Source organism: Sturnira hondurensis, unplaced genomic scaffold (genome assembly GCF_014824575.4).
Source record: "Sturnira hondurensis isolate 20B ecotype Veracruz unplaced genomic scaffold, ASM1482457v3 Scaffold0002326, whole genome shotgun sequence".
NCBI classification, from domain to species: domain Eukaryota; kingdom Metazoa; phylum Chordata; class Mammalia; order Chiroptera; family Phyllostomidae; genus Sturnira; species Sturnira hondurensis.
In genome coordinates this window covers 53,851-65,737 of record NW_028074957.1, presented here as the reverse complement: position 1 = coordinate 65,737, position 11,887 = coordinate 53,851, and the positions used below count along the sequence as shown (strand labels likewise).

Here is an 11,887-nt window from a genome sequence, read left to right as displayed (position 1 = left end):
CCACCTACAATTCTCAGATCTCCACCTTCTGAGCAGAGGCAGCCTCTTTCAGTATCAGTTTAGTATGAAATGACACTTTGATACTAACCTTCTCCTTTTCCGTGGCAGTTAGGACACTTCAGGCCAATGGCTCATGAAAGACAGTCTCCAAGTTCATTTCTGAGGCAATATATTCTTCTGATAAAAAGAGCTGTAGTGAAGAGACGGCTTTTTCCTCTCTTTATGCTGGGAGCTATTGTCACCTTCTGGTTGCTGGCAGTTGTCTTGTGACCGTGAAGGAACAGTGAAGAAAACAAAGCTTTCCTTAGCATCATTGAGAAGCTGAATTCTATTCTGGAATCATCTACATGTGGATTTGTTATTTCGTGAGGCAAAACCAAGACCTATTGTTAAAGCCATGTTTTTCAACAGTATCTCATTGCTTGCAATGTCCACCACTGATGCTAAATGAGATCGTTGAATTTCTGATTGTTGGCAAGGTTGTATCATCTCATGGTATTTCAAGGAATGTGTAAATGTAGGAGTGGGAATGAGGGCGGAGGAGAGATGGGAGTTGCTTGAAAAACCTCGAAACTGTCTTGCAACTATTCTGGTGGAGAACTGTGGGACACAATACATGACACAGCTCTCAGCTGTGATGAAATGCTATAAAGCCATTGAGGATCTCAGAGTGTGACCAGACAAAAGCACTGAAGGAGGGATAAGACAGGAAAAATCAGCCAGTCAGATCATGGAGGGCCTGAAGGGACACACCAATGGTTTTGGACTTGTTTCTAAAGTTATTATAGAGCCTTTGTAAGTTTTAAGTAAATGACAGGATCATATTTACATTTTGAAAAGGTCCATCAGTCTTTAGAGAGGGTAGAGAATCATTTGGAATGAAGCAAAATTAGAGGTTGAGAGATCAGAGAGAGCACATCCTGTCAAGGGGCCATGATGTCATCATGGCTTAGTACCCTCAGTGCTACCTTGATGGGTTGAAGTTGCAGACATTTGTCCAGGATGCAAGTGCTGAATACACATGATTGCAAGAGCTCTGCAGGGGACTTTCCAGGTTAATTTCAGCAGTTATGAGAGTAGACAAATATGCCATATCTTTTTTCAGATGCCCCCTCCTAGGACAGTCTAGAAACACCAAAAGGAGTTGTCAAATATCAAGACACAGTAAAGTGTTGAGGAAAAGGGTGTGAAGTCAGCTTAGAGACAGAAAACATAGATCAGCTGCACAGAACAAGAAACGAACTCAGCCATATCTAGAATCTTGATGTATAATGTGAGGAGGAGAAAAGTGTGGATCAAGAAGCAGAGCAGGCACAACTAGTAAGAGGTGGGGAAAAGAGCGAAATCAGATTCCAATCTCACAGCAGTTATGCAAATGAGCTCCCAATACCTAGATTATATATCATGTCTGTCATTGGTACATATGACTGATTTCCTCATCAACATAATTTCCTTGAGCCTTTGGGTTTTCTGAAAGTTTCATCAGCCTAATCTCTTTGACACATTTAAATTATGCCCTGTAAATATATTTGTTTTAAACCAGTGTTTTTTTGGTTTGTGCTTTTGTGCCCTTCCCGGCTTTTCTCACCTTTCCCTCTCCACTCCACACCTCCCCACTTCCACAGTCGTTCCCCACACTGTTGTTTACGGAATGGATTCTTCCTATGTGCTCTTTGACTAACCCTCACCTTCTTTCAAACAATCCCCACCTGGCTCTTCTCATCTCACAGCTGTCAATCCATTTCATGATTCTATGCTTCTGGTCCTATTTCGCTCATTCGTTTATAATGTTCATTAGATAACTCTTTAAGTGAGATCATCTGCTATTTTCCTTTCACCAACTGGCTTATTTCACTTAGCATAATAGTCTCCATTTCCATCCATGCCGTTGCAGAAAAAGTTAAGGACTCTTTCTTTTGCTTCGTCACACTCCTTTCTATAAACGTACCACAATTTTTTTCATCCTCTCACCTACTGAAGTGCATAAGTGGCTGTTACCAAACCTTGAAGATTGTAAATAGCACTATTATGAACACAGCGGTGCATAAGTTCTTTTGAATAGATGTTTCTAAGTAATTAGTGTCGGTTCCCAAAAGTGGAATCTCTGGCTCCAAAAACACTTGCGTCCTTAGTTTTTTTAAGGAAAGACCATGCAGTTTTCCACATGGACTCACCAGTCTACATTCCTACCAACAGTACCCTAGGGTTTCCTTTTCTCCAGTTCTTTCAGTTTTCTCCAGCCCTTCTTCTTTGTTCACTCACTGACTGACAGTTTGGTAGGTGTGAGTTCATATCTCATTGTGGCTTTAATTTGCAACGCTGATGGCTGGTGATGTTGGGCATTTTATCATGTTCCTGGGCCATCGGTTTCCCCCTCCCACAATGAAATATCTTAGTATTTCCTTCCAAAGCAACAAAATCCTGCACCAGAAGGATCTCCCGTGCATTTCTCCAGCAGCCAATTGAGAAGAGCAGAATGTCAGCAGAGATAAACTCCGATATGCTGAGGAATTTAAAACCCTGTTGTGAAGGGCAGTTGGATTTGTAAGCATTCTCAATGTGGTAGTCCATCCGGGCAAGTGTTTAATGAGTCTTTATTCACGTCCTAAAGACGCGAGTGCTTCAGTAGCTCCTTTGGGTAGCGCAGGAGCCCAACAGATTTGTAACATTTTTGCTATGGAAAAAAAATATGTTCCGTTTCCTATTACTTAGTTTTATTTTAAACATTAGCTCACTCTTATCATCTAGGGTAGGCAATATTTACTTACCAGTCAAACCAAGAGTGCAGTGAGTGCCCAAGGGCCAGTAAAGGCCAACAATTAGGCCCCAAAATATGGTAACGACCTCTGCAAAAAATCAAGATCCTAGGAAAGAATTATTGCCAAGGATTGTACACTCTTGTGTCCTCGACTCCCTTTTCAAAACTAAAGCTTAGCAAAACAGGTCACGTGTGCTGCATGGTCTTCAACGATGTGGACAGCTGGGTGAGCAAGGAGGTGGTGGAACGTTACAGGAGACCAGTCTTCAGCAGTTAATCAAATAAGCAGGTCCCTGCTAGTGACTGGGACCTCCTTCAGTAAGTTCCCATTAGTGGGTACAGTACCTGGTGATGGATACCAAGAGGCAGCCTGGGCTTCCCTATCAGACAAGAATGGCACCATGAGGGTGAACCAGAGAAGATGGCTTCCTGTGGCCTTTGCTTGAGAGTGGGGCCTCTTCAGCTTGCACTGAGTCTACCGGTGCTGCCTTGACTGGAAAAGGGCGGCTTCCACAGCCGCAGTGCTCTCCTCAGGTGCTGCCCCACTAGCCCCCAGGTTCTCAGGGGGGAGCTCCTTGGGCCACTGTTTGATGTGGCACACCCTACCTCTCAGATGCCCCTTATAAACTCCACCACACTTTCTGACAACCTCTCACAGACCAGGGCTCTGCCCCAAAGCCTCAATGTGTTCTTATTTCTAATCAGCACTTACAAACCTGTAACAAGTGCACAAACCTATCTCTACATTCATGGCACCTGGTAACCCTTTTCCCATAGAGTATGAACCCCCAAATATTTTATAAGTGAATAAATGATCAGAAATGTGAATGGTGTCATGCAACATTTACCAAAGGGGATTTTGTAGGGTACTGAATTTACACCCTGGTTGTAACGTCACTTCTGTGACTTACTGGATTCCTTGTCCTTTACATAATCTTTCAAATGCTTACATATTGAATTAATTTTTATTTTATTTATTTTATTTTTTTCATTTCTTATTTTTTTAAAGATTTTATTTATCTTGAGAGGGGAAGGGAAGGAGAGAGGGAGAGAAATATCAAGTATGGTTGTCTCTGGTGAGTCCCCCACTAGGAACTGGCCTGCAACCCAGGCATATGCCCTGACTGGGAATCGAACCACGATCATCTGGTTCGCAGGTCCGTGCTCAATCCACTGAGCCACACCAGCCAGGGCTAATTTTTATATATGCATCCAGTGATGAAGGTGATAACTCCTCTGTTGTTCCACCTTTGATCATTGTTTTATAACAGGAAGGTACTTTTAAAGTAAGCTAATCAATCAAGTCCTGTTACATTGCTAATGTTCTGATGGAAGAAATTCAGAGTGTTTAAAAACCTGCACAGACTTACTAACATATGACAAAAGGGAGACGATAAGCATGCATCTCAGAACTGCCAGGTTGAGCTCCTGATACTGCTCCACATTGTCTGTCTCTGTGGAAGTACCTACCTTTCATCACACCCCACCAAGAGTCCATGTGTCCCTTCCACAGAGTGCAGACCATGGTTCAGCTGCAGTAAATTGCTGAGGTTCTAAAGACCAGGTTCTGAAAGAAGTCATTTAACCTGCATTGAAATGGTCAAGATAAGGTCAGAACCATTTGCACACATTAAAAACTCACACACACAGTTGCACACATACTCATACCCCAGGCCAATATTTAGCCGCTGAAGTTTTTCCATCTAGGAACTTTCCATTCACAGAAGCCTCATGTTTGAACAACAAGACATGTTTTCTCTGCTTATCTTTGAAAGTAGTTACAATAGTGGAGCCAAGCACAAGGATCATCAGGCCCCTTAGACAGATTCATGGAGAGCTCTGAAAACAGCTGACGGTTGTCAGCACATTTACTCCAGCAGGAGCGGCACCCAGACCCACTCACCACTGGGTATGTTGCTGACGTTCACATTCGCAGCCGCTACAACAGTCTCCTTCCCAATCTCTCAACTGCTCTTCGAATCTGTGGGTAGAGTCCACACCCAAAAGACAAAAACATGGCCTGCAGGGAGCAGGGTCAGACCTGGTGAGACCAGCCCAGTGTGACAATGGGTAGGAGGAACTGGTCCCGTGGAATACAGACACGGGCAAAATTGCATCTTACTTCTTCAAATTAGTCAGAAGACTTGCCAGCTTCTTGGAAAAATGTGGTTAGTGTCATGATTAGGATTTTGTTAGACTTACGGGTCTATCTGGGGGAAATGACCTTGGTTAGGATATTGAGTTTTCTGCCCATGAATATTATACTTGCTTGTTAACACACAGTAAAGTAGCTTTCAACAACAATAATTTTTGTCAATACTGACCTGACACACCTTTTGTTATATTTATTTCTAGGTACCTTGTAGCTTGGTTGTACTTTGAATGAGATATTTAACAGATGACCATCCTTCTAGGCTTTTGTAGATAAATAATGTAGTTTATTATCTTTTTCCCTGGCTATGCTGAGCGACCCATTTGTTATAATAGTTTGTCTATATATTCTCTTGGAGGTTTTATGAGGATAATTTATATCATCTGTTAATAAAAATAGTTCTGTTTCTTCTTCACCACCAAAATTTCTTTCCTTTTCTTGTTTTATAGTGTTGGGTAGTATTTTTACCTTGTTGCAGTTATACATGCTGTGCCCCAGAGGTTTTGGGTTGTTGTGTGTTTGTTTCCAGTTAATCCAGTACCAGTGTAAATGAAAAACAATGGAGGTTCAGTTGCCTGTTGCCACAAAAGCCAAACTTGTGAGGCAGATGCTGGTGCAACAGGAAAGAGGTTTCTTTCAGGTGTTGTGTGATTTGGGAGAATGGCAGACTCTCATCTCCAAGCCCATGTCCTCAACAAGGCAAAGACAAATGCCAGTGTGTCCGGAGTTCCTGCTCCACTTAAAACACAATCCTTGGGAGGCCACATGCACTTGCTAAGCAGTCATATAGTCCCCACCCAGGGAGCTTAGTTTGTTCCTGGCTGCTGTTTGTTTCAGGCTCCCTCCTGGGGCCTGCATGTGGATCTTGCACCTCCATGGGCCATGTGTCTGCTGGGGCTGCAAGTTTGTGTTCTCTCAGGAGAGCACTTGAATGTATTCACCAGTGGATCAGTGGGGAGGGGAGGGGTGGCGAGAGCAAGTGAGAGGTTTCCTTCTAGAGGCCCTGGGCCACCAGGTCTTAGCAGGTGAGTGTACTGTGTGAGTTCAAGTAATGAGCAAGGAGAAGTCACAAAGCAGACAGCCCCTTACTTTCACACTAAGGAGGTATAATATTTCCATTTAGAACATAATTCCTGCTAGTTGTTTAGAAATTTTGTTTTATATTCTTTGAAACATCTTTTCAGACTTTTATGTGGATTTTAGTTGTTTCACTAGTGTGCTTAGCTCAAAAGTAAAATACAAATGAAATAATTTGGTTTCATTCTTAGGGCTTTTTGGCAATTTTGTTCAACTCTACTGAATCATTTTTTCAACACAGAATTGTCAATGCCCATAGTTTGTCAGGGCTTTTATTTTTAATACTGTAGTTTAATTCAACATATCAAAAGTATTTTCATTTCAACTTTAATCTATATGAAATATTTGTGTTCCCTTTGAAATTTATTTCTTTAACCTATATGAAAGTATTGGGGTGACAATGGTTAATAAAATTACATAGGGCCTATTGGAACCTCCCTACCTGGTTCCAGGAACAGCAAGCCCCTCATGGCTAAGGCTCAGTAAAGAGACCTTGGGACCCTAAGCCACTAAGGAGACAAAGCTTATCTTCCCAGCAGGGGCATCACCTCTGCCCCCTTCACTTCACCCTGCTGGACCCCAGGCAGGTGACTGGTTAGCCAATGATGGATAAGATACCTCAAGGGAGGGTGGACCTAAAATAGGCACCATTACTAAAGGACCATCATTACTAAGGGACTTGGAGGACTATAGAAAAAGAGTGTGATGGACCCTCACACCTCAGTTTTCACATGGCCTGAGTCCTCATTCTGTCTGTAAGAAACTTCCTAATCTCTTGGCTGCCCTCACCCCCCACTAGACTTAAGCCCAAGCAAATACAGAGGTGCGTGTAGCCCAGTGTTGGAAAGGGCGGGTTCCCTGGGATGATCAGGACCAAGAAACCATGCATAAAATCCTGTGCAATATGATTTGCTAATACCCTCAATTTAAAAGATAAGAATCCAAGCATAAAATTAGTTTGTTTCGTATAGGTTTTTGTCACTTTGGCTACCTGACCCTGACTGAGAATAAGCCCTCATCGTTTTTTGAATGTTATCCATTGTTTGACAATCATGGCCTGACAATGATTGACGAGTTTACCTATATACCCTGTATTCCTATTCAAATTGAACCCAGTATAAGCCGACTGAAAAAGAGGTTCAAGACCTTTCTCCTTTGAGAGATTGGCCACCTTGCCTCCCCAAGCAGATGATGTCTTGGTGGACTTATTCTCATGCATGGCAGACTCAGGGCAGGGCAGGACTCTGCACACTGAGCACCCCCATGGCCCTCAACTGTGTTCCTTGGTTGGCTGGACCATTGTCCTGTAACTGAAAGGTTGTAGGTTTGATTACTGCTCAGGGCATATACCTAGGTTGTGTGTTTGATCCCTAATCAGGCACCAAGGATCCCTGGTCCAAACATGTGCAGGAGGCACCAATTGATCTTTCTCTTTCTTATTGATGTTTCTTTCCATTCTCCCTCCCTGAGAAGCAATGAAAAATGTCCTCAAGAGAGGGTAAAAAAAAATTAAAATTTCAAAAATAGTTACTGGTATACAAGTTTGAAGTGCATAATTTTATGACACACCTCCTCTATACTGCATTATGTGTTCACTATCCAAAATCAAGTATGTCCATCACCATTTATTTTCCATTTATCTTCTTCTCCCTCTCTCACCCACTTTCCTTCTGATAATCACTATACTGTTGTCTGCTTCTGTGAATTTTTGTCTCTTTGCTTAACCCCTTCACCTTTTTCATGAAGAGCCCACACTCCCCTCCCCTCAGACAGTGGTCTCTGTATGTCCATTTTGTTTTTATTTTGTCCATTACATTCCACATGAGTGCAATCTAATGTATTTGTTCCCTGATTTAATTCACTAATAATGACTTCCAGGTCCATCCATGCGGCTGCAAAAGGGTAAGGTGTTCTTCCTTTCTACCTTCTAATGAGATGTTTAATACAGACCATATTTTGCTGTGTATAACATGCACCCCCATTCCGGCCCAACTTTCGGAGGGGGGGAATCCTTGTGATTTTTGAATTTAAATATTTGGTTATATTTAGATGTTTTGTTTTATAAAAGAATTTTGGCATTTATTTTAGAACATATTACGGCACAAGAAATTTTATGGAATGAATAGAAAACAGAAGAACAGATAATATGTATATCAGGTATTCCTTGTGTCTAATGCCTTATTTTCCCCTCAAAAATGTGAGCAATAAAGTGTGCATTGCACATGGCAGAATACTGGGTATCCAACACTTTAAACAAAATAGGAGCTTGAAAACCCGTAGGTGTTCTCCCTTCCAGCACTTCTCAAGGCACGCTGTCTCGGCATAAGCAGCCCCATTGCACATGGTTTCTAAAGGTACTTTGTTTGCCTCTGCTTTACAGTATGGTGATTGACTCAACTTGGTCTCCCAATAAACTCTTTGTTTCACGACCTATTTTGAGGTCATCTCAGAATCCCAAAACTGCCCACATGGCATCAGAGCTCAGTACCTGCATGAAGCACCACTGTACCTAGGCCAGAACAGATGCTGCAGGGCAGGCGGCTGGGCGAAGTCCGGAAGTGAGGCATGACGTCAGCGGCCAGGAAGATGGCTGCCTCCAGAGCAGGAGAAGGTGGCGGCACTCTCCACAGGTCAGTTCTCGGGCCGAGCTGCTTGATTTTACTCCATCTGCTCCTGGCCATGGTTTCCCACCATGTCCGTGAAGCCATAGTGCGGCTTTCCCGCTGCCGGACTCCTGGCAGAGACAAGCCGCGGACCAGGGACTGTGCGGCCCCACGGTCCCGGGGCAGCCGTTGCTGCTTCTGCTCACAGCTCAGCCCGTGCGCTGCCCATCCTGGGCCCGCCGACCCCGGCCCAGCCGAACACGCAGGGCTCGCAGGTGCCTGTGGGAATCTTAGGCAGAAGGCGGTGCGGGAGGGAGCGGGAACGGCCCAAGGTGAGGGATCTGCTCCTCAGCCAGTCCAGGCGGTGCCCCGTTACCCAGCATCCTGCGGGGCGGGGAGGGCGGTCTGCTTCCCCGGGGCTCTCCTCCCTGTGGGTAGAGGAAGAGAGGACTAAGGGGAAGAGGACTGTTGCTCTTTGTGATAATGGGAAGCTGACCATGCTTACCTGACGTGGTGCGTATCATCTTTTTTCACTAAGTGGAAAACTGCAGTGCAAAGAAAAATAAAAGCTCAGAAGAAAATGAAGGCGAACTGAAGAACAGTGGTTGCTGAGAGAAGCTGCTCAACTCCTGTATACAGTGTTTCGTTTCCTATGAGCACAGACTTTGAAAGTAAGTTTTAAGGACGAAGTTATAGAAATTTGACCATTTAGAAAATGTTAATTTAAAAATGGTAAGATCTACTTAAAACATTAATACAGATGACCTTTGGAAACCAGATCATAGAACAGTGTGGTTTAATATTTCATGTTTTTATTGCATAATCAAAATAAGTTTCAAATTATGTGACAAAATGGAAGCCTTCAATGTACTGTGCTTTGTACTTTGAAGGTAATACGTAAGGATACAGTCTATGTGTTGCATTCACCAACCGCGAGAACAAATGTCGGAGACTTTCGGGGTTCCAAAGATGTTACTTTATTGGCCAAGTTTAACCTGTGCAGGGGCGAACTCTCTAAAGTGTCCGGAGACACAGTGCCCGGAGACACAGTGCCCGCAAGGGCTGCAAATGAGAGTCGCGCCAAACGCTTACAGGCTTAGGGTTTTAAGGAGGCGCGCAAGCAAGCTGGATACAGAAGCAGATGTGGCGGTTAGCGGTTGGCTCAGGGGCACAATAGGGTTACTTATTATTGGTGAGTTAACTCGTGCACTGGCTCGTGCTCCTTTACTTGATTGGTCAGTTGAGCTCGTGCTCAGGGGTAAAATTTTTCCCCCTAGTGACTGTCTAGATGGCTGTCTGCCTGACTGACCGTTGCTCTGGCACGCCCTGTTCTTCGGGTGTGTCCTGGAGCCTCTTTGCATTAGTTAGCAAAACAACTTTTGCTTCCTTACAGATATGTTCTGGCTAGTTCCCCTTTGCCCTCAACACTATTGACATTTTAATGAATAGTTGTCTTAAATCTCATCTTTATTACTTTCAGGTGGTACGAGTTTCAATGCTACTAGTGTTGGGGAAATGTTTCAGTACACTTTGGGTCAGAGCACCAAATGAGGCAAGGCTTATTGAAAAAGTGACCTTTTCTTCACTTCTGGGCCTTTTGGCTGAGATCAAGTTTAGTATGTGTTATTATGAGTTTTCTATCTGACACCTCCTCTCTCCGAGGACCTTATCTTAAATGGAATTTTGGACCTGGCAGGTGGAATAGGAGTTTGCTCCATCCACTCTTAGGATCTACCTGGTATTGTGGTACTTCTGGAAATGGTGTACCTTCTTCAGGGGGACCAAGAAAAAGTGACCTTTTAGTGCTACAACTTCAATTACTGTGCTTGGTGTTGGAAATCGAGTGTGCTTGTGATGGAGCCATTACCTTTTGAGAATTGAACTTAGTACCTGTAGATGATTGAAAATTAAGCAGTAAAATGGTGCATTTTATTTGATTGATAGTTTTCATTTTTTTCTTTTTTTTAATATTTTATTTTTATTTATCTTTCAAGGGGAAGGGAAGGAGAGAGGGAGAGAAACATCAATGTATGGTTGCCTTTCGTGCATCCCCTGCTGGGAGTTGGCCTGCAGGGAACTGGCCTGCAACCCAGGCATGTGCCCTGACTGGGAATTGAACCGCGATCATCTGGCTCACAGGTCCGCGCTCAATCCACTGAGTGATAGTTTTCATTTTATGGATAGCATTTAACATGACTTTTTTGTCTAACATTATGTATATGAGAGTATGAAAATAATTTTGAAAGGGCTAAGTATTACATTATATTTATGGCGGGTAGTTGCTGCTAGATTATTAGCATATTTTAACATGGGATGTCTGCATTTTCCAGTTGATATTTAGTCTTCTTATTGTTGCAGTTTAATTTTGTCTTTGGATTTATGAAATTTGACACTCAGAGTAATGAAAAGAAGGTCTTCTTGGCAGTTACTGAGTTTTCTTAAACAAGTGAGATTTGTTTTAAAACTGTTGCTAAAAATTTTCCCTGGTTTATTTAATAGTATTACATTTGTGCATTTTCTGTGCTTTCTGTCATTGACTGTGTTATTGAAATTGTAAAGAGATGAGTGCAGAAAAAACTTGGGAACATATTTTAAAACTATTTTTAAATTATATTTTTATTAGCTATGTTTTGTATTGTTTGCGTCTTGGTAGCAAAGGAGGTACACAGTACCCATATATTTGTGAAATAAATGTGGTATAGCTTTAAATATAAAAATGAGTTAGATGGATGTAATATACACTTTATTTATGTCAAAATAGTGTTGAAAAAATAGAGTAGTTGCTTGATAATAGGCCAAAAAGACAGGAAAAATCCTGACAAATACTTTTTTGGCTGTATTAAAGTATTGTATTCTAATGTGTGTTATCTAAATCATATATTTAACTTTTAGTAGAAGAAACATTTTTGGGGAAAAATTCTAGTTGGACTGCAACCTTTAAGCTGAAACACACTTGGGCACTCTTATTTACAGATGAGAAAACAGGCTTAAAGAAAAGAAGTGTTTTACTTAGTTGGTTACTAATTCATTATTAGAATGCAGGTTTTGTTTTACCCTCAGTCTCGCGCTCTCTCTGTTTTGAGGAACTATGAATTGGAATGTTCCTCAAATCATGCCCCTTACTGTCCTTTAGACTAGAGAGTGGCTGTCACACTTCCCATCCTAAGAACTTCTGCAGGGCGTAACTTAAGAATCCCTAGTCTAGGGAATAGAAATCAATATATATAGTACCTGTGATTCAAAAATTTCATTATAACCCATCGCAAATAAAATTTTACTGTTAGGTAAAGAGTATTC

General features: G+C 42.3%; 1 non-coding gene across 1 annotated transcript; it reads left to right on the top strand.

The window, feature by feature from the left end:
* Positions 1–10,171: 10,171 nt before the first annotated feature.
* On the top strand, positions 10,172–10,362 carry LOC118982837 (U2 spliceosomal RNA). Its single transcript, XR_005065610.1, has one exon. It is a non-coding gene; the product is annotated as a U2 spliceosomal RNA (small nuclear RNA).
* Positions 10,363–11,887: the final 1,525 nt, after the last annotated feature.